Source organism: Pleurodeles waltl, chromosome 7 (genome assembly GCF_031143425.1).
Source record: "Pleurodeles waltl isolate 20211129_DDA chromosome 7, aPleWal1.hap1.20221129, whole genome shotgun sequence".
In the NCBI taxonomy this organism is placed as follows: domain Eukaryota; kingdom Metazoa; phylum Chordata; class Amphibia; order Caudata; family Salamandridae; genus Pleurodeles; species Pleurodeles waltl.
The window spans coordinates 1,022,850,122-1,022,869,462 of record NC_090446.1 but is presented as its reverse complement, the minus strand read 5'-3'; the positions used below and the strand labels follow the sequence as shown (position 1 = coordinate 1,022,869,462).

General features: G+C 47.6%; 1 protein-coding gene across 2 annotated transcripts in view; it reads right to left on the bottom strand.

Annotated features, from left to right (window-relative positions):
- The window catches only part of ABCA5 (ATP binding cassette subfamily A member 5), a 1,006,180-nt gene that overhangs the window by 488,796 nt on the left and 498,043 nt on the right, over nt 1–19,341 (bottom strand). The gene's annotated exons all lie outside the window — the stretch shown is intronic.

Below are 19,341 nucleotides of genomic sequence, written 5' to 3'. Positions count from 1 at the left end.
TTCATGAACATATGTATAAATTACAGCTTTCTTTAACTGCGTGGCTAATACTTTCTTTTGGGTACTGTTTGAGTATGTTCTTTTATATTAAGTACTCTGGCTCCAATTTTAAAACATCACTCTGTCTATTTCTGTTCTGTAAGATGTCTTGTTTTTAGGTGTGTGACATCACTGAACTTATTTAATTTTGCAGTTTTTTTTTTTAAAACTACAATCGCTAGGGCCGAGATGTACAAAGCTATTTGCAACTGCAAACTCTGTGATTCACCATATCACAGGGATCACAACTGCACAATGGCTTTTTTGGTATGTACTGTATAAGTAATACATTTTGCAAACATGGAAAAGTATTCTGACTCATATCAAATCGCAATCAGGAAGGGGTGAAATTCAGTATGAATATGTATTAATGGTTTGCAACCGAAATTGCAGCTGCAAATCATCGATCATTAATACATAAAGCAAGATAATTAAATAAAAACAACCAATACTAATTACCAGTAAAAAACCCAAACAAAAATATGGGTATGTATCGCTTTCACAATGTATGTTTATACCTACCAAAGGAATAAAAATAAACATATTAAAAAAACAATAATAAATAAAATATATTATAGCTATACATATGTATATGTATAGATATCTTATCCATAGATATGTAGATAAATACATCAATAATAAGAAGGCCACCAATTAGGAGCTCCATAGTGAAGCTCCTATGCTTGGGATCTTCTCTCCTTGATAATACCTGTTTAAGTCCTACCATCCACCCCTTTTCTTTGGACCACTGGAATCAGCAACAACAAAAGAAGCAGAGTGTTTTTGTTGGTAATGAGACAAATCCTACCTGCACTACTTAGCTGAAGAATTGGATACAGCCTTGCCATGGATTGAATTCCAGGCCACCATCTAATATCTGCCGTCGATGTGCGATGGTGCATGTGAATCTGCAGCACTACATGTTACAAATAGATACCTACAGGGTAAGCAACATAATCAGTTTGTAGCATGTGTTGGCTACAGATTGCTATGCATAGCGGTGGCTTTAGGCATCAGATGGTATATTTGCCTAAAATAATGTGCACAGAACTGTTTGCCCCACAAGAGCTTGTTGTCTAGACTGTACATCCACACAACAGTGTTTGTTAAAAGTGTGTGAATTTGTCCATGTTGCCACGTTACAAATGTCTGCTAGTGTGATATTCCCTAAAACAGCCATTGATGCTCCTATTTTCCTTGTGGAATGGGCACTTGGCATTGTTTTGATGTAGCAAATTATTATACATTCAACTATCCATCTAACGTTTCCTGCTTTTGAGATGGAATAACCTTTCCTTTGATTTGAAAAAGTGACAAATAGTTGTTGTGTTTTTTTCAAAAGGTTTTTGTTCATTCCACATAGTACATAAGGGCATGTTTAACATCTAGAGTATGCAGTGCCCTTTTTGCAACTATTACTGAGTTTGGAAAGAAAACCAGTAAATCCAATGTCTGATTTTTGTGGCAAGGTGATGTAACTTTGACAGAAACTTTGGATTTGTGGGCAGGAGAACCTTGTCTCGGACTACTTGGAAATGAGTTTCCTCAATAGTCAGTGCATGCATTTTGCTTACTCTTCTTAGAGTTGTAACTGCAAAATCTAAAGCCACTTTCCCTGTTAAAAAACAGTAGCTGGCATTTATGCATAGGTTCAAATGGTGTGGACATTAATAGTGTCAACACAATGCTTAAGTTCCAGGATGGTACAATAGGTATATGCGGTGGATTGACTTGTTGAGTCACTCCATAAGTGCTTTTATGGCAGGGCTGCAGAAAAGTAATAGTTGTTTTCTGTTTTGTAGGTATGCAGGAATTGCTGCTAAAAGCAGATTTATGGATGTTAAATGTGATTTTTGAAGATGTAGCAAGTAACATACCAGTTGCTGTTCAGATGGTACTGAGGGATTTATGTTGTTCGTAGCACAATAGTGAACAAAGCGTTTCCATTTTGCTGCATAACACGCTCTTGTAGTTGGTCTTCTGACTTCCTTTAGAATGTCCATAGATTCTGGAGGTCTTTATAGATACCCAAATTCTACGACTTCAAGAGCCAGATTGCAAGATTGAGCTATTTAACACTGGGGTGCCAGACTCTGCCCCCACTGTCAGTGAGAAGATCTGGAATGTATGGAAGCTTATCATGATGTACTAGGAAGAGCTCCAGCAATGTTGCGCCCATATTTGAGCTATGAGTATCATTTTTAGTAGTGTTTGCCAGAGTTGCCTCACCACACATGGAATGAGTGGGAGAGATGGAAAAGCATAAGCAAATATCCCAGACCAGTTCAACCATACAGTATTGCCCTTGGACTGTAGATGTGGGTGCCTGGATGCAAAGTTTTTGCATTTTGCATTTTCTACAGTGGCGAAGAGATCTATTGTTAGAGTCCCCCACCATTGGAAGTATGTTTGTAGGATTTGAGTGTGTATTTCCCACTTGTGTTGGTGTTCTGTCCTGCTCAGTAGGTCTGCAAAAGAGTTGTCTACCCCCAATATGTATTGTGACAGAAGGTGGAACTTGTGTGTGATGGCCCATTTCACATGATTTGTGCTAGCCGGGATACCTGCAAAGAAAGTGTTCCTCCTTGTTTCTGGATGTAGGACATTGCTATCATATTATCTGTACATAGAACATTTTTCCCTGCTATGTTGTGTATGAATGCTTTGACAGCAATCTGTATGGCTTGTTGTTCCAGAACTTTGATGTGGAATGTTTTGTTGTTGTGCCAACCACTGCCCCTGCACCGCAATGTCCTCCATGTGAACACCCAAACCCATGAATAATGCAAACATTGTGACTGTCACCTGTGGTACTGGTTCCCTGAAAGCTCTTCCCTTTTGTGTGTGTTGTGTATTCCACCACTATACTGCTTGATGGCCCTTGGGCGTAACCAACTCTAGATCCTCCATGTTGTCCCCTCATGTGACCAATTGTGATGCTAAGCACTCTTGTAGAGGTCTCATATGTAGTTGTGCATGTGGAAGTATTGCAATGCATCATACCTAGAAAGCGCATCCCCATTTTGAGTGATAGGCAACGAAGTGGCTGAAAAAGAAGAGCCAGTTGGTTCTGGAGATTGAGAACCCTCTGTGGATTGGGATAAGCTTTTGCTCTGATCGAATTGAGCATGACTCCAAGGTATGGTTTTATCTGGAGCGGTTGTTGATGATATTTGGTATAATTTATTGTAAAACCTAATTTGTGTAGCAGGGTGATAATTCTTTGCGTATCCTGTAGACATTGTTGTGTGCTGAAATGCTTGATCAGCCAATCGTCCAGATAAGGGAAAACATGTATATTTTCCATTCTTAGATGTGCAGCTATTACAGATAGGCATTTGATGAAACTTGTGGGGCTGTTGTTACCCCAAATGGTAGTTTGTTTTTTTGATAGGGACATTCACTTACCACAAATTGGAGGAATCAGTGATGTGCTGGATGGATTGGGATATAGAAGTATGCATCCCTAGGGTCTAATGCAGCCATGAAGTCAGCTTCTTGTAGTAGTGATATAACATCTTTAAGTGTCACCATGTGAAAGTATTCGGATTGAGTGGTCATAAGTCCAGTATAGGACGGAGCCTGACATCCTTTCTGGGTATTAGGAAGTATAGGGAGCATCCTCCTTGTCCTAGATGCTTGTATGGGACAGGTTGTATGGCCTCTTTTTGTTCTAATGGTTTTACTTCTTCCTTGAGCAGGTGTAGATGTTCTGGATTTAGTGTGTGTTTTCTTGGTGGTATATTTGGAGGTTGCTGTGTGAGCACCAGACAACATGCCTGGGTGATGATGCCTAACACCCATTGGTCTGATGTTACCTCTGGCTACAACTGATGGATGTGTTGAAGCCTTCCCCCAAAAGGAATGTTCAGAACGTGCTGTTGCACTTCTCGCTTAGAGCCTGATATGCAGAGTAATGCATGACTACGAAGTACTACTGAGGAATTAATGCCTTGTGTCGCATTATCTGCACTGTTTAGGGCACTGCAGACATTTATATTTGAGATCTGTCTCCCTTCGCAACTAGACCTCACCCTTTTTTCCTGTATTGTTCTGGGAGATGATGTCCTAAGTCCTGCATCTCATCTCAGGCCGCCCTATTGTAGCAAGACAATAGTCCCACAGAATTTGGGATTCGACAGTGGTTGGCTTGTCCTATAGCCTCCCTTTTACCTGCAGCATCAATGTGCTTAGTCTCCTTATCAGGAGATGGAGCTTCTCCAGTGCCTTGAAATGCTGTTCTCCTCCAAACTCTGGTGTCAACTAGGGAGTCTGCGGTAGGGTGTCCCCTGATGTATATAGGGTCTGATGGTGAAGGTCTATTTATATGTTCTATCCGTAGAGTAAGCACCCTGGATTTGACTGGGTCTTTAAGGGTGTCCTTTGAGACATTTAGTATGGCGCCTATAATAAATAAATATTGAACCGCACATTCAATTTTGGAAAGTGTTTCCACAAAGAAATCAGTTTCCTCCTCTGTGGTTTGCATAGGAAGCTTATGATATTCGGCAGCCCTTTGTATGACACTATGATAGGGGGAGGTGTCATCAGGTGGAGAAGCTTTAATTGGGATTGATGGTTCTAGGTCAGTATCTGGAAGGACCACATCATAGTCATCACATGGGCCTCGGCTGGGCTTCGTATCTCTTTGAGAGTCTGAGTCATACTCCTGAAGAACAGGGCTTTCTCCACCCTCCTCTTCATGTGTAAGTGAGGGTGACCTTAAGTGTGGGGATACTGGAAGGCTGAATGACATGGGACTTGTGATCCTATGTTCAGTAACCAATCTTTAAAAAAGTAGTTATTGTGGGACCTCTAAATCTTGACTCTGTCTTTGGATAAGTGCTTGTGCTGCCTTTTTGCATGCATTCATGAAGTCCTTCCAAAACATTTCCTTCTTCCTCTTGTTGCAAGTGTTCTTATGTTGTTTTCGTCTGCTTCTTTGGCACTGTTGGTGTGGCTAATGAAGACGTCTTTGTTTTGGTGGTGGTTGGAACAAGTGTTCTTCGGTGTCGAAGAGTGACCACGTTTCTTGTGTTTTGTCAGAGCCCATGGTTGTTTGACTTTGAAGTGGCTCGAAGCTGAGCATTTCTTAGGATTCTGTTGCTTCTCTGCCGTCAATGTTGTGTGTGATTTTTTTCAGCGCTGGTGCATGGGCTCGATGTTGATGTCTACTTCGGTACTGGTACCAGCCTGGTGTCAGCTCTATCCCTGTATGTTGTCCTTGTCATCCGATTGGGATCAAGAGCTCTCTCATCCTGTCTCGACACTGAGGCATGCTCGCAACGTCAACGAGAGCCCAAGGGTTGTGGCACACCATGGCATGGAGGGCTATGCAATTTTTTTTCAGTCGGGGTGGGTCAAGTGCAGTCACGGCCCTTGGCGTCACCTTTGTTCTGGGCCCTGACCCAGGTACTGGAGTCTGCTGCGTTGTTTGTTTGACCTACACCTCCAACTCTTCTTCCCCACTGGATTCGTCAGAGGTGAATTAGTCTGGGCTGGCGATGATGTTCCCATGTGCAGTGTATGATATTGATGTCCAACTCACCTGCACTGTGGGATTCTTCTTGGGAGAAGTCGGTCTCAGCTGCCATCTCCATGGTGTGAGCCAGTCTCCTGTTGCATTTGCTTCTCAGCGCTTTCTTCTTCTTGAACAAGTTGCGCGTGGCGCAGTCCTGTTTCTTGTACACTGGAGACAGACACAGGTTGCAGACGCTGTGGGTGTCAGAGCAGGCGTACTTTGTCCTGCATTGAGGGCACTTTCTGAATAAGCTGACTTTTTTAGCCTCAGTTACCCAGAGATTAGCATTCTCAACAGGCATGGAGGACGTAGACTTTGAAGTAGGCTATAACCAGGTGTCTTCTACACCGTTCTAACTGCTGTAGGAACTGTGTTTGTGGCTTTGTTAATGATTCTGTAGTTGTTAGGTGACCGTAAGCCGTTTGGAGCTCCGAAGCAGTCTGTCCGAGCCCAATGGTGGGAAAAAGTAATGTAATAAAGGAGCCGTTGAACATGTGCAATGCCTCAAGGAAGAGGAGATACAACGCACCACGTCAACCAAAAAAGACTCCCTCAAGAAAAACAACTTGCAAAGTCTGGACCCAACACTAGATGGCAGGAGTGTGCATAGCAGGTGTATCTGCAGCCAACACATGCTACAAATACAAAATTATGAATCTCCCGAAACCTCATCATATCACCTCAAAAGGACTCATTCCTATTCTTCTTCCAAAATATCCCCTCCCTCCTCTCTCTGACTCATCTTTTACTAATATGAATTCCGAAAAAAACTATTTCCAAAAACTTCTCTCCTCTATACATTTTATATACTATTCATCCACCCAGCAGGCTCTCCAACTCACCCTAAACCTATTTTACTACTATGAACTCGCAAATAATCATTTCTAAACTCTTTCCCTGCTTTATTCTATTCATCCAGTTAATAGACTCAAGTCTAACACTTCCACTCTTCCCAACAACAATTTATATTCCCACCTAGTAATCCACCACTTACCTACCTTTGGGTTCCTTTGTAGCATGCTTCTCCTCAAAAAATGCTTCAATATTTTGTCAGGTGTAGTAAGTGCTATATAAATACAATTAAAACACCACAAAGAAGGTAGTAACTGATTTGCAAACCAGAAGGAGTTCCCTCAAGACACCTTCCCCCTCTCAGGATCCCTACCAGCAACAGAGACTGAAACAAAAGTGGCCAGCATCAGTGAATATGTCTCGGTTACACTGAACAAATGCATCCATTCACTACTGATGTTCTCAGCAGGATAGCACACAGTCTACCAAGCCAATCTGCTATACAGGCTGTGGAACTGGATGGTAATGTTTGAAACAGACCATTTAAATACAATTTTCCACAAAAAATGTAGCCAGCAAAAACAGAATTAGGATGACTATATATAAGGTCTTAAGTACCATACTGTAGGTACCTGCATCATCTCTACTCCAGTTTTCTATCTAAATGTGTCTGGAGGTCATATGCACCCAATAAATTATTCAATCTATGTTTAATTGCCAAAAAGAATGTGTTCAAGGGCTGAAACCCGTTACAACCCTAGTATGAACAGATCCCCAGATCACACTTTGGGAGGAGTAGGCAGCAGCTCGAGGGATTATGGTCTGATTCCCCTGATGTCTCACCAAACATGAAACATTTTAATTTTATGAATACGGGCTTCTTTAAAAAAAAATTGCCATTTGGAAATGCAAACACAGTGATGGTGGACTGCTGTTATTTACGTGTCACCATCCCTGTGTATTGTAACCTAGTAATTATTCATTAGGCAGGTCGCTCTGTGACTAGACATTTTGCGATGCAACCTAATAATACATATGTTGCTTTGCAAAATTAAAGACAGGTCACAAAAAATGAGTGTGCAATTTGTGACCAGTCTTTTAGAACCTCTGGCCTTAGGTTCTCAAATGAGTTAGTCAGCCGTGAAGGTTTAAAGATTTCTCAGATCTTCCTCCTCCGAGAAATGCAGGCATAATGGGAAAATAACACACCTATCCTAAATGCTTGGCAAGGGTCTTGAGAAGCAGGCTTGGTTTAAGGACTACTGACCCTCAAAACAATCAGTGGAAAATCCGTGAAGTTCATGCAGGAGAACAGCTGTGCTCTGTGTTCTTTTGAATGTTCTCTTCTGAGCCTCTTCCTGTGTTCTTCCATGATGTCACAATAGGACCAAAAGTGTCCACGTCCTGCACCAGTTGGTGGCAGCATCAGTGACAGTAGATCTCTTGATGGACTGATCAGCTACCCAAGAGGGCAGGACCCTTTGGTGACATTAGGAACATGGCCAACTCTCCATCAATAGTTTGCCACACTTCTGAGATCTCTGCTATATATTATTTGAATACATTAAAAAAAAACACAGTCTGCACTCAACAAAATCCATTTGTAATTAAAATAAGGAAAACATCTGGAAATGTTGCAAGTCCTAAGTGACTTTGATGGGTGCCTTAACATAAGGGGGAGGAAAGGAGAGTGAGTTTGTAAGCTTGGCAAAAAAGCATACATGTATAAACAGTCACCTAGACACACAACTCAAATAATCAAGACTATTCTGCCTTCCCCTGCCCTTAGAAATCAGCGCACTCAATTTAACGATAGAACACATAGGCCCTCATTACAACATTTGCGGTAAATCCCGCTTACCGTCGCGCAGAAGACCGCCAACACACCGCTGCGGCATCGGAATTCCGCCACGGTCATTATGACCCACAGCTCGGAATCCGCCAAAATTTAGACACCCACACAAGTCTGCCACACCAAAGGTCAGTGATAAACTGGCGATAACAAAACCTCCACCGTCACACCAACAGAAATACGCCCACACTTTCACGACCCACAAATCCAAAGCTGCGCTCAAAATGCACACACTCTTACAAAACACAGCCACATTGGACAAATCGAAACACACACAACTGATACACATACACACCACTCCCACACACCCATTATTACAATATAAAACACACACCCAAATCACCCACAAACCCCTAGGACCAAAATACCGAAAGAAGGCCAGAGAGAGACACTACAAACTACTATCAAGCATACACAGGCACACAATACCATCACCCACATAACTTCCACGCACCTCACACAACACACCACTAAATCTCACCCCACTTACCACAACACACACCACCCCACACATCACCCACACCACCCCATGGCATGGCAAAGACACCCCAGGTTCTCTGAGGAGGAGCTCAGGGTCATGGTGGAGGAAATCGTCCGGGTAGAGCCACAGCTATTTGGATCACAGGTGCAGCACACCTCCATAGCTAGGAAGATGGAGCTATGGTGAAGAATCGTGGACAGGGTCAACGCATTGGGACATCACCCAAGAAATAGGGATGACATCAGGAAGAGTTGGAACGACCTACGGGGGAAGGTGCGTTCTGTGGTATCAAGACACCACCTTGCGGTTCAGCGGACTGGCGGCGGACCCCCACCTCCTCCCCCACAACTAACAACATGGGGGGAGAAAGTCTTGGCGATTCTGCATCCTGAGGGCCTCGCAGGAGTAGATGGAGGAATGGACTCTGGTAAGGCAAGGCTTTACTACTATATCCCCCACCCTACCTGCATGCCATCACATACCCCTACCCTCACCCTCAACCCCATCACTCCAACTCCTCACAAATGTCCCAATATCACAAACCACACATCCCAACACCAAGCCCTGCACGCAATAACAAAGCATGGACACCCATCACCAAAGCATGCCCACTGCAAATACCCATACACCCCCCTAAACCACCATCACACAAGGTCCCACACAGGAATGCAAGCACTGGGGTACACGGTCACCCACCCATTGCACACCATGGCACACACAGATGCAATAATCATGCTTTTATACCCCTGCAGGACCCCTACCCAACGTCACCGCACAGGAGAGTCCACAAATGTCCACACCACCAACAGAAGAGTCCCACAGTGATGACAGCAGCTCTGTACAACTGGATCTAGATGACCAGCCAGGCCCATCTGGGACCTCAGGACAGTCGGTTTCCCTCACACTGGCACAGGCCACCACAGAGCTTCCCCCCTCTGGAAACACCAGCACAGCACCCACCCAGCTGGCCCATACCTCTGTCCCCAGGACACGTCAATCAGCAGTGTGTCCACCACTACAGGGATCCCAGGCTAACCCACCACCCCAACAACAACGGGGACCTGGGGGCAGTGGCAGTGGACACACGGTCCAGGGGACAGAGGCCCAGGAACACAGGGGAACTGGAAGGGCTGCTGTGCGACAGGGGGAGGACAGGCCCAAGGAACCCACTCTCCACGAGGCCCTCTCGAACATCATGGGAGCCTACCACCCTTCCCAGGAGACAATGGCAACGGTACTGGCCAAGTTTCAGGAGACCCAGCGGCTGCAGGAGGAACAGTATTTGGGCTTCAGGGAGGAACTCAGATCCATCAATTCCACCATAGGCACTATCATAGGGGTGCTGAAGGAAGTCCTCAAAACCAGGAGGGACTCTGTGGCCCAACAAGGGGCCCCTAACACTAGCCTGGACGATGAACTGCCCACCACCTCTGCCGGCGCTAGTGGACAGGAGGCACCGCCACAGGACCACCACACCAGCACCCTACCCCCGTGCAGAGGGAGAACCACCCCGCAAATGGTCCCTGAGATCCAGGGCAAAGACAGAGAACAATGCCAAGACCCCCGCCAAGAAATGAGACCGCCCTGAATGTCATCCTTTTGTCCCACCTTGTCACCCTGTCCATCCTCAAACTGCCCCAGCTCCTCTTCCTATGCCCCTTTGGACAATGCACCTGTGAGACTAATAGACTGGACTCTGCCATGGACATTCCTCCACCATCACCATTTTACAGCACCCTCCAATATTGAGCACTTAAATAAACACCCTTAAAGCACAAAACAATCTGGAGTCTGTCTGTGATTTCGAAATAGTGTATTAGCAATTACAGTGACAAAATGCTCTTTCAATTGTAATGCCAATATACCTATGTCACACAGCTCTAGTCCATGAGGACACAAAGCAGAAGTCACACAGTGGGACCCACATCTGTGAAATCGTAAGGGAAAGTGACAACTCAGTGACCATACACTGGGTGAAAAGGACAGACAGTAGAGAGGTAGTGGTGTTAAAGTTCATGTAGTAGGCAGGTTTGTCTTCTTACCTGTCTCTCACTGGAAGTATTGCAGGATCACCGAGTTCCTGTTGTCGATGTCCTCTTCTTCTGCTTCCTCCTCTTCACTGTCCACAGGCTCCACAGCTGCCACAACACCTCCATCTGGACCATCCTCCTGCAGAAAAGGCACCTGTCATCGCAAAGCTAAGTTGTGAAGCATACAGCAGGCCACGATGATCTGGCACACCTTCTTTTGTGAGTAGAATAGGGATCCACCTGTCATATTGAGGCACCTGAACCTGCCCTTCAGGAGGCTTTAGGTCCGCTCTATAACCCTCCTAGTTCGCCCATGGGCCTCATTGTAGCGTTCCTCTGCCCTTGTCCTGGGATTCCTCACTGGGGTCAGTAGCCATGACAGGTTGGGGTAACCAGAGTCACCTGCAAATTGCGAGGGACAACTGGTAGACACACACTAACCTGTACGGATATCCCCAGACCCAGACAACCATTCCCACTGACTTGCTTCCAGGTGCTCACCTAATAGCCACACACGGTGCCTCTGGAGTTGACCCATCACATAAGGGATGCTGCTATTCCACAGGATGTAAGCGTCATGCCCTGAGCCAGGGAATTTGGAGATGTACTGGTCTGCCAAACACACCATCTGCACATTCATCGAATGATAACTCTTCCGGTTTCTGTACACCTGTTCACTCCTGCGGGGGGTACCAAAGCCACATCTCTCCCATCAATGGCACCTATGATGTTGGGGATATGTCCAAGGGCATAGAAGTCACCTTTCACTGTAGGCAAATCCTCCACCTGAGGGTAAACGATGTAGCTCCGCATGTGTTTCAGCAGGGCAGACAACACTTTGGACAACACGTTGGAAAACAAAGGCTGGGACATCCCTGATGCTATGGCCACTGTTGTTTGAAATGACCCACTTGCAAGGAAATGGAGTACTGACAGCACCTGCACTATATGGGGGATTCCTGTGGGATGGCGGATAGCTGACATCAGGTCTGGCTCCAACTGGGCACACAGTTCCAGGATTGTGGCACGATCAAGTCTGTAGGTGATGATCACATGTCTTTCCTCCATTGTCGACAGGTCCACCAGCGGTCTGTACACCGGAGGATGCCGCCATCTCCTCACATGTCCCAGCGGACGGTGCCTATGAAGGACAACAGCGAGCACAGAGTCAACCAACTCAGAGGTACATACACACAGCTTACACAGAACACGATTCATAATCCGAAATTTGCATGTATGAGTGTTGAGGCAAGGCCTAGGTATGTGTGACACAGTTAAAAATCAAGCCGTGTGGGCCCCTGAAATGGCGGCTGCCTGACCTATAAAGTGGGACAATGGGAAGTGAGGTAACTGCACTGGCATTGTACACCGTCGCGGTAGGCGGTCGAAGACCGTGGCGCAATTCTGCATTGGTTAACATTGGACCCTATAAGTCCCAGGAGCCAATGACGATGTACGCCGGCGGTGACGGTACGCACCGCCGCGGACATGACCACCATTTTCCATCTGTTCAATCACTCGATACCTGATCTTCGACAGGAGAGGACTTACACTGCAAGTGCTGCTGTGACCTCAGTCTGGAAGAGACAATGGCTCGTGCGCCCCTGAAATGGCGGCTGCCTGACCTATAAAGTGGGACAATGGGAAGTTAGGTAACTGCACTGGCATTGTACACCGTCGCGGTAGGCGGTCGAAGACCGTGGCGCAATTCTGCATTGGTTAACATTGGACCCTATGGGTCCCAGGAGCCAATGACGATGTACGCCGGCGGTGACGGTACGCACCGCCGCGGACATGACCACCATTTTCCATCTGTTCAATCACTCGATACCTGATCTTCGACAGGAGAGGACTTACACTGCAAGTGCTGCTGTGACCTCAGTCTGGAAGAGACAATGGCTCGTGCGACTGGGGAAAGGGCCCCTGCCTTCACCACGGAGGAGTTGGAGAAACTCGTAGATGGGGTCCTCCCCCAGTACACACTACTCTACGGTCCTCCAGACAAACAGGTAAGTACACTGTATGGGCTATGCCTGTGTGGAGTGGGGTGGATGAAAGATGGGGGGGGGGGGGAGAATGAGGCGTGCATGAAACGACGGTGAGTGCATGTGCCACATGGCAAGGGTAGGGATAGGGGCCAATGACTGTGACGGTGCAGTTGGTAACTACTTTTCTTTTTCACCTGTACAATTCATGTAGGTCAGCGCCCACCAGAAGAAGGACATCTGGCGTGCCATCGCCAAGGACGTCCGGACCCTGGGGGTCTATCACAGATGGAGCACCCACTGCCATAAGAGATGGGAGGACATTCGCCGGTGGAGCAAAAAGACGGCGGAGGCCCAGCTGGGGATGGCCTCCTAACGTGGGAGTGGTGCCTGTCGCACCATGACCTCCCTGATGTTCAGGATCCTGGCGGTGGCGTACTCGGAGTTGGATGGGAGCTTGAGGGCATCACAGCAGCCACAGGGGGGGTGAGTACACTCTCATTCAGCTGATTCAGCGCGCAGTGGAGGTGTCTGGGTGGGGGAGGTGGGCTGTGGGTTTCCCTAGGCCTAGGCAAGTGTGCTAGTTAGGTCCCCTTCTTCTGGCAGACCCTGTGGCACCCCACCCCACCTGTGTACAGTGCCAACTACACCTAGTCAGGCTCATGTGACATCCATGTGTTCAGATGTCGGCCACAGCCTTGTAGGCCATGTCCCAGGGATTGAAGAGTGGACCCCAAGTGCGCGGCATAGTGCAGGCGGCTTCTGTGTCTGTCGTGTCCGCCAACGGTAGCGGTAATGCATGCACTCAACATGTCTTTCTTCTGTGTGTCCCCCCCCCCCCCCTTTTTGTGGTCTCCCTGTTCCTGTGTGCATTGGTATCATCAGGCAGAGGAGCAGTGGTACCGGAGCAGGAGGGAGCTGCATCTCATATAACCCTGGAGGGCGACACTACAGAGTAAGGGGAGCTCCACGGCGGGGACAGGAGCTGACACCAGTGATACGGACTCATCCTCTGATGGGAGCTCCCTTGTGGTGGCAGCCACATCTGTGCCCATCGCATCTACAGGTACTGCCACCACCCCCCCTACCATTGCCGCCCTCCCAGCAGCCCCTCAGCCTTTGCCCTGTGCCCGCTCACCCAGGAGGGTGGGCATCACCTTCGCCCCAGGCACCTCAGGCCCTGCCCCAGTCACCCCTGCTGCCCTCAGTGAGGAGGCCATTCACCTCCTCAGGTCCCTCACTGTTGGGCAGTCTACCATTTTGAATGCCATCCAGGGTGTACAGCGGCAGTTGCAACAAACCAATGCATTCCTGGAGGGCATTCATTCTGGTCAGGCAGTGTAGTGAATCCTAGTTTGTTTTAACGGGATAACAGGAGTTAGCTTAGCCGTAGGCTTGTAAACTCGTGCCCCCGTCACCCAGTGACTTTTAACCTACTTAGCTTGCTCTGTCTTAATGCATTTAATTATTTATTTCCTTTAAAATGGCGGCCTTGTTTATAGTTAGGCCACTTGTTATGGGTTCTATTATCAGTGTCACTGCGCCAAGGCGTCAAGATCAAGCACGAAAGACAAACATACAGTAGGCATTCATACTTAGGGATTTTCCCTCTCTATACTTTCGAGGGATTGTTGATATTAATTGCCGTCCCAAGCATGCCTGTTATCTATTGTTATGAATAACACTTATGTCAGGGGACCTTGTAGATCTGTATAAATACAACACACTTTTAGACAGATAATCAGAGGGATTCCGACCAGAGGCCATCGCCACCATCGCTGATACCGATGCTACAGTCATCTTGACGCTGACCCAGTCTTCGTGTCCCTGCGGAGTCTGAGATAGAGACCTCATTCCAAGGTAACGAGGGTTGGGGGCTCCTCTCATGGACACGACTTTGGCAGATTAGGTTTAACAAACCCAGCTCTCCTTTTATAGGTAGGCGGTTAGACATACTCTCCTTAGGGTATTAGGGCTTATTCTATTTTTTACATATACATATATTTCTTTCAGATATTGCATAATGGTGGGGGTCTTTATAACAATGACTCTCCTCTTCACAATACTGTTGCTTGGTATATTCATTATCCTAATCATTGCAGTTCATGCAACTTATCGCAAATTGCAGTTATGTTAAATAAAAACTATTATAACTTCACTGCATCTGTGTTTTTGCCTTTGTTTGTTGAGACATAATAAATCTGTGAGACAAGGGTAATTTCCGTTTAACCACGACAACCCTGAGAGATCTTAATTGAGTCCATGCGTAAGCGACTGCTACAAATCGCCTTTTACTATTGTGTTTCTGGTGAGGTACTGCTAGTAAGCCGGTAAGGTTTGGACAACAGTTACAACTAGTTGTAGGAAGGAACTTAGTCACCTACAAACGAAAGTACTGTCATCCTGAGACCAGCAGTCTTGCTCAGAGCAAAAGTCCAAACTACGACAGCAGCTCTTCAGCGAGCTTTTCAGACTCTGGCCTCAACACTAATGGCAGCCATTGTCCCTGTCTCTAGCCTCCCCCCTCCAACTTCCTCCACCCAGACCCACACCCCTGTACCTCAGCCTATCCCAAGCACACCTTCAGACCAGCATGCACACACCTCAACACACAAGGGAAGCTCTGGCAAACATAAGCACCACACATCCCACAGGTACTCACACAAGCATCACACACATGCAGACACACCAACATCCACTGCCTCCACTGTGTCCCCCTCCTCTTCGTCTCCCTCCTCCTTCCCAGTATTGTCTCCACTCACACCTGCATGCACTACATCTACAGCCACTACTTCCATCACCAGCACACACACCACCATACCCCGCTCATGTGCAGTCACCACCCCCACTACCATTCACACGTCCCGTGTCCTCTCCCAGTGTGTCTGTGACGCCACCTCCCAAGGAACACAAACGCAGGCACACACCCACCCAACAGCCATCCACCTCACGACAGCCTCCAGCGCATGCACCTTCACCCAAAGTCACCAAACGTAAACCTCCTACAACCACAACCTCTTTCTCCACTCCCAAACCCCCTCCAGCTACCCGTCCCAGTGTTCCAAAGAAACTTTTCCTGTCCACCCTTGACCTCTTTCCCTCACCTCTCCTAGGGCCTGACTCTCCAGGTCCCAACCTAGCACCTCAGCCACAACATTGGCGGGATCAGTGGTGCCAGTAGTCACTGGATTCTGGAGTGCACCAGGCAGCAGGGCAGCCAGTGTGGCAAGGAGCCACAGCACGGACAGCCCCCCACCTGTCAAGCATCAAAAGTTGGCCAGTGCTCGGCGGGAGAGGGGGAAGACTCCAGCCAGCAAAGCCGCCCCCAGGGGTACAGGTGGGAGTGTGGAGTCAGCTGCGACACCTTCCAAGGTGGGGAAGGGGCACAAGAAACCTGGCAAGTCTGGGAAAAGCAGCACGGCAGAGAAGACCGCCATCAGCCCCGCTGCCCAGGAGGCCACCGCCATCATCCCCGCTGCCCAGGAGGCCACCGCCATCCTCCCCGATAGCCAGGAGGTCACCGCCATCAGCCCCGCTGCCCAGTAGTCCACCGCCATCAGCCCCGCTGGCCAGGAAGCCACCGCCATCAGCCCCGCTGGCCAGGAGGCCACTGCCATCAGCCCCGCTGGCCAGGAGGCCACCGCCATCAGCCCCGCTGGCCAGGAGGCCACCGCCATCAGCCCCGCTGGCCAGGAGGCCACCGCCATCAGCCCCGCTGGCCAGGAGGCCACCGCCATCAGCCCCGCTGGGCCAGACAGGACCGCCAGCACCAGCCCTGCTGGCCCAGATAGGACCGCCAGCAGCTGAGTCGCTGGCCCAGACAGGACCGCCAGCAGCTGAGTCGCTGCCAAGGACCCCGCCGCAACAAGCTCCGCTGAACAGGACACCGCCGCCACAAGCACCTCTGAACAGGACACCTCCGCCACAGGCACCACTGCCAAGGACACCGCCGCCACAAGCAGCGCTGAACAGGACACCTCTGCCACAAGCACCACTGAACAGGACACCTCCACCACAAGCACCACTGAACAGGACACCGCCGCCACAAGCACCGCTGGCCCATGAGCGCCAAGGGCACTGACGCTACTGAGTCCGCCACGAGCAGGATGAAGCACTCTGGGCACAAAGCCCCCTCCAGAACCAGTGGAGAGATACATCCACTACCTCAGTCCTTGGCAGGATGAAGAACTCTGGGCACAACGCCCCCTCCAGAAGCCGTGGAGAGATACATCCACTCACACAGTCCTTGGCAGGATGAAGCACTCTGGGCACAAAGCCCCCTCCAGAGCCAGTGGAGAGATACATCCACTCACACAGTCCTTGGCAGGATGAAACACTCTGGGCACAAAGCCCCCTCCAGAACCAGTGGAGACTGTTATCCACTTGTGAGACTGTGGCTTTGCACTGCCCAGGATTGAACAGTGGGCAACCCACCCACTGTAGAGACTTGAGAGACTGTGGCTTTGCACTCCCCAGGATTGAACAGTATGCAACCCACCCACTGTAGAGACTTGTGAGACTGTGGCTTTGCACTCCCCAGGATTGAACAGTGGGCAACCCACCCACTGTAGAGACTTGTGAGACTGTGGCTTTGCACTCCCCAGGATTGAACAGTGGGCATGAGGCCCCCTTGTGGATTTGGTGTTGTGCACTCAACCGGCTGAGGTGCCCCCCTTTTCCCTTCCCCCTGAGGTGCCTGTTTTATTGCTATCTGATGCCCCTGCAGTGTTCTCTCCGTCATGTTTGGGTATTGAGTGTGGGCCTCGCCCATGCAGTGTGGGCCCAGTGTTCCACGGATTTCAATGGAGCAATACCTGGACTACTATTCTTGGTGTATATATTTGTTTATAGTGCATTTATATTTTTGCGTACTGGATTTTAATAGATTACAATGGTTACACTCAATTCCTTTTCTCTTTGCATTCTTCCGGGGGGTCTGGGGGTGCAACTGTAATGTATCATGCTGAATTAGTGTGTGTGTTGTCGTGGGTGAGGGTGTTGCATGTTGCGTGTGTGTGTCCCTGGTTTTTCCCTCCCCTCCACTGTGTCGTAGGTGCAGTACACGTATGGTAAGGATACACGTATTCCTTCAAGCTCGATAACACCTAGAATGTGTAGCTGAAGGGCAATGTCCTGAAAAAAGGTCACTCCAAGGGAAACAGAAACTGCACCTCTTAAAATCATGTGTTATAACAACAGAAAATTGGCTTTAAATTCTGTTCTGAAGCCCCCAGCACATAGTGTCAAATCCACTAAAATATTGATGATGTTTTCAAATCCTTCTCGAACAATGTGCATTATAAAATGCAATATTTGTTACAATCGACTCCAAACCTTCTTGGAGAAGAATGACAATTCCATATAATGGTAGTTCCTAAATGTGTATAATACTTTTAGCAATCAGGCTGGCCTGGGAAGAGAAAGAGACAATTTTGAGTGGGGCACAAGAGACACCAGGTAACCAACTGTGTTACCCGTTTGCCACTGTAACAAGCACTGTACAAAATAGTGTTTTCATTGTACAAGGCTTTTGAATTGCTAACCTATCATAACCAATTTCACAGTTAATCTGACAGAAGTATGCTTAGTTTTGATGCAGAAAAAGGTTTCATAAGGGGATTTACTGACAAACTACAGCATTTGGACAAGGTAGAGAACAGCAGTGCAATACAATGCCTACACAAGGGGAGTGCTTCCTCCTCATAGACACAATCCCAGATAAGAAAACACAAGGCATCTGTTAAGGCAGATTACATGTCTTTCAATGCACTCTGAGAAACCGATCATAGAGGTATTAACTTTAGGCAGCTGAGGTATGCCTTTGGTTAGACATAAAATATATATTCAGGGTTCAGAAAGCTGTGCCATCACTCAGTCAACCCACAGGTTGGGCACCTGAGAGCTGGGCTATTCCTCAAGTGACAATGCTCCATCACCAAAGGATAAGAGCCACGACCCATCATTTCTGCTCAATTTCTTTTAAAAGTTATTCCATGATTGACAGTGGTAAACAGCATTAATTAAATACAGATCACATCAACTACCGAATTGTGGATCATGGAAGCTGCTGCAGCCAGAACTAAGGTACTCGATAGGGAGGGAACACAGTGGGGTGGTCTGAAGCCCTTTTAGCATAATTGGTGCTGCACTCCTGGATCCACTGCCCCATTGTGTATCTTGACCATAGTTAGATTAGATGGAACACTAAGTGGCTCGATTTGTTAAAGTAATCCACTTGCGTCCTGCCTTATGACCCTCCTGTCATATAGCACAACAGTGGTGCACTTTGTTGTAGAAGGAACTTCTGCTCAGAGCATGAGTCTGGTTCTACAGGATTGATATTCATCCCTATACCACAATCACTATGCAACAATTTGCACAGCAATGTAATTCTACGGAATAATTCTGCTGTCTTGTGCAGACAGAAAGGCAAAGACCCAAACCACTTTGCAAAAAGTAATTAGATGCCCTTGCTGTAACTCCTACAACAAGCATTGGCAAAGGCTATAGCCCTAGTTTTAATCTGACAACACAAGAAAACAAAATTTGATACCTGAAAAAGTCATAAGAAGGCCATGTTAGCGTAATGTTTGCACTTGATTCACAACAAACACATTCAAAATCATCTGTACTGTTAAAAA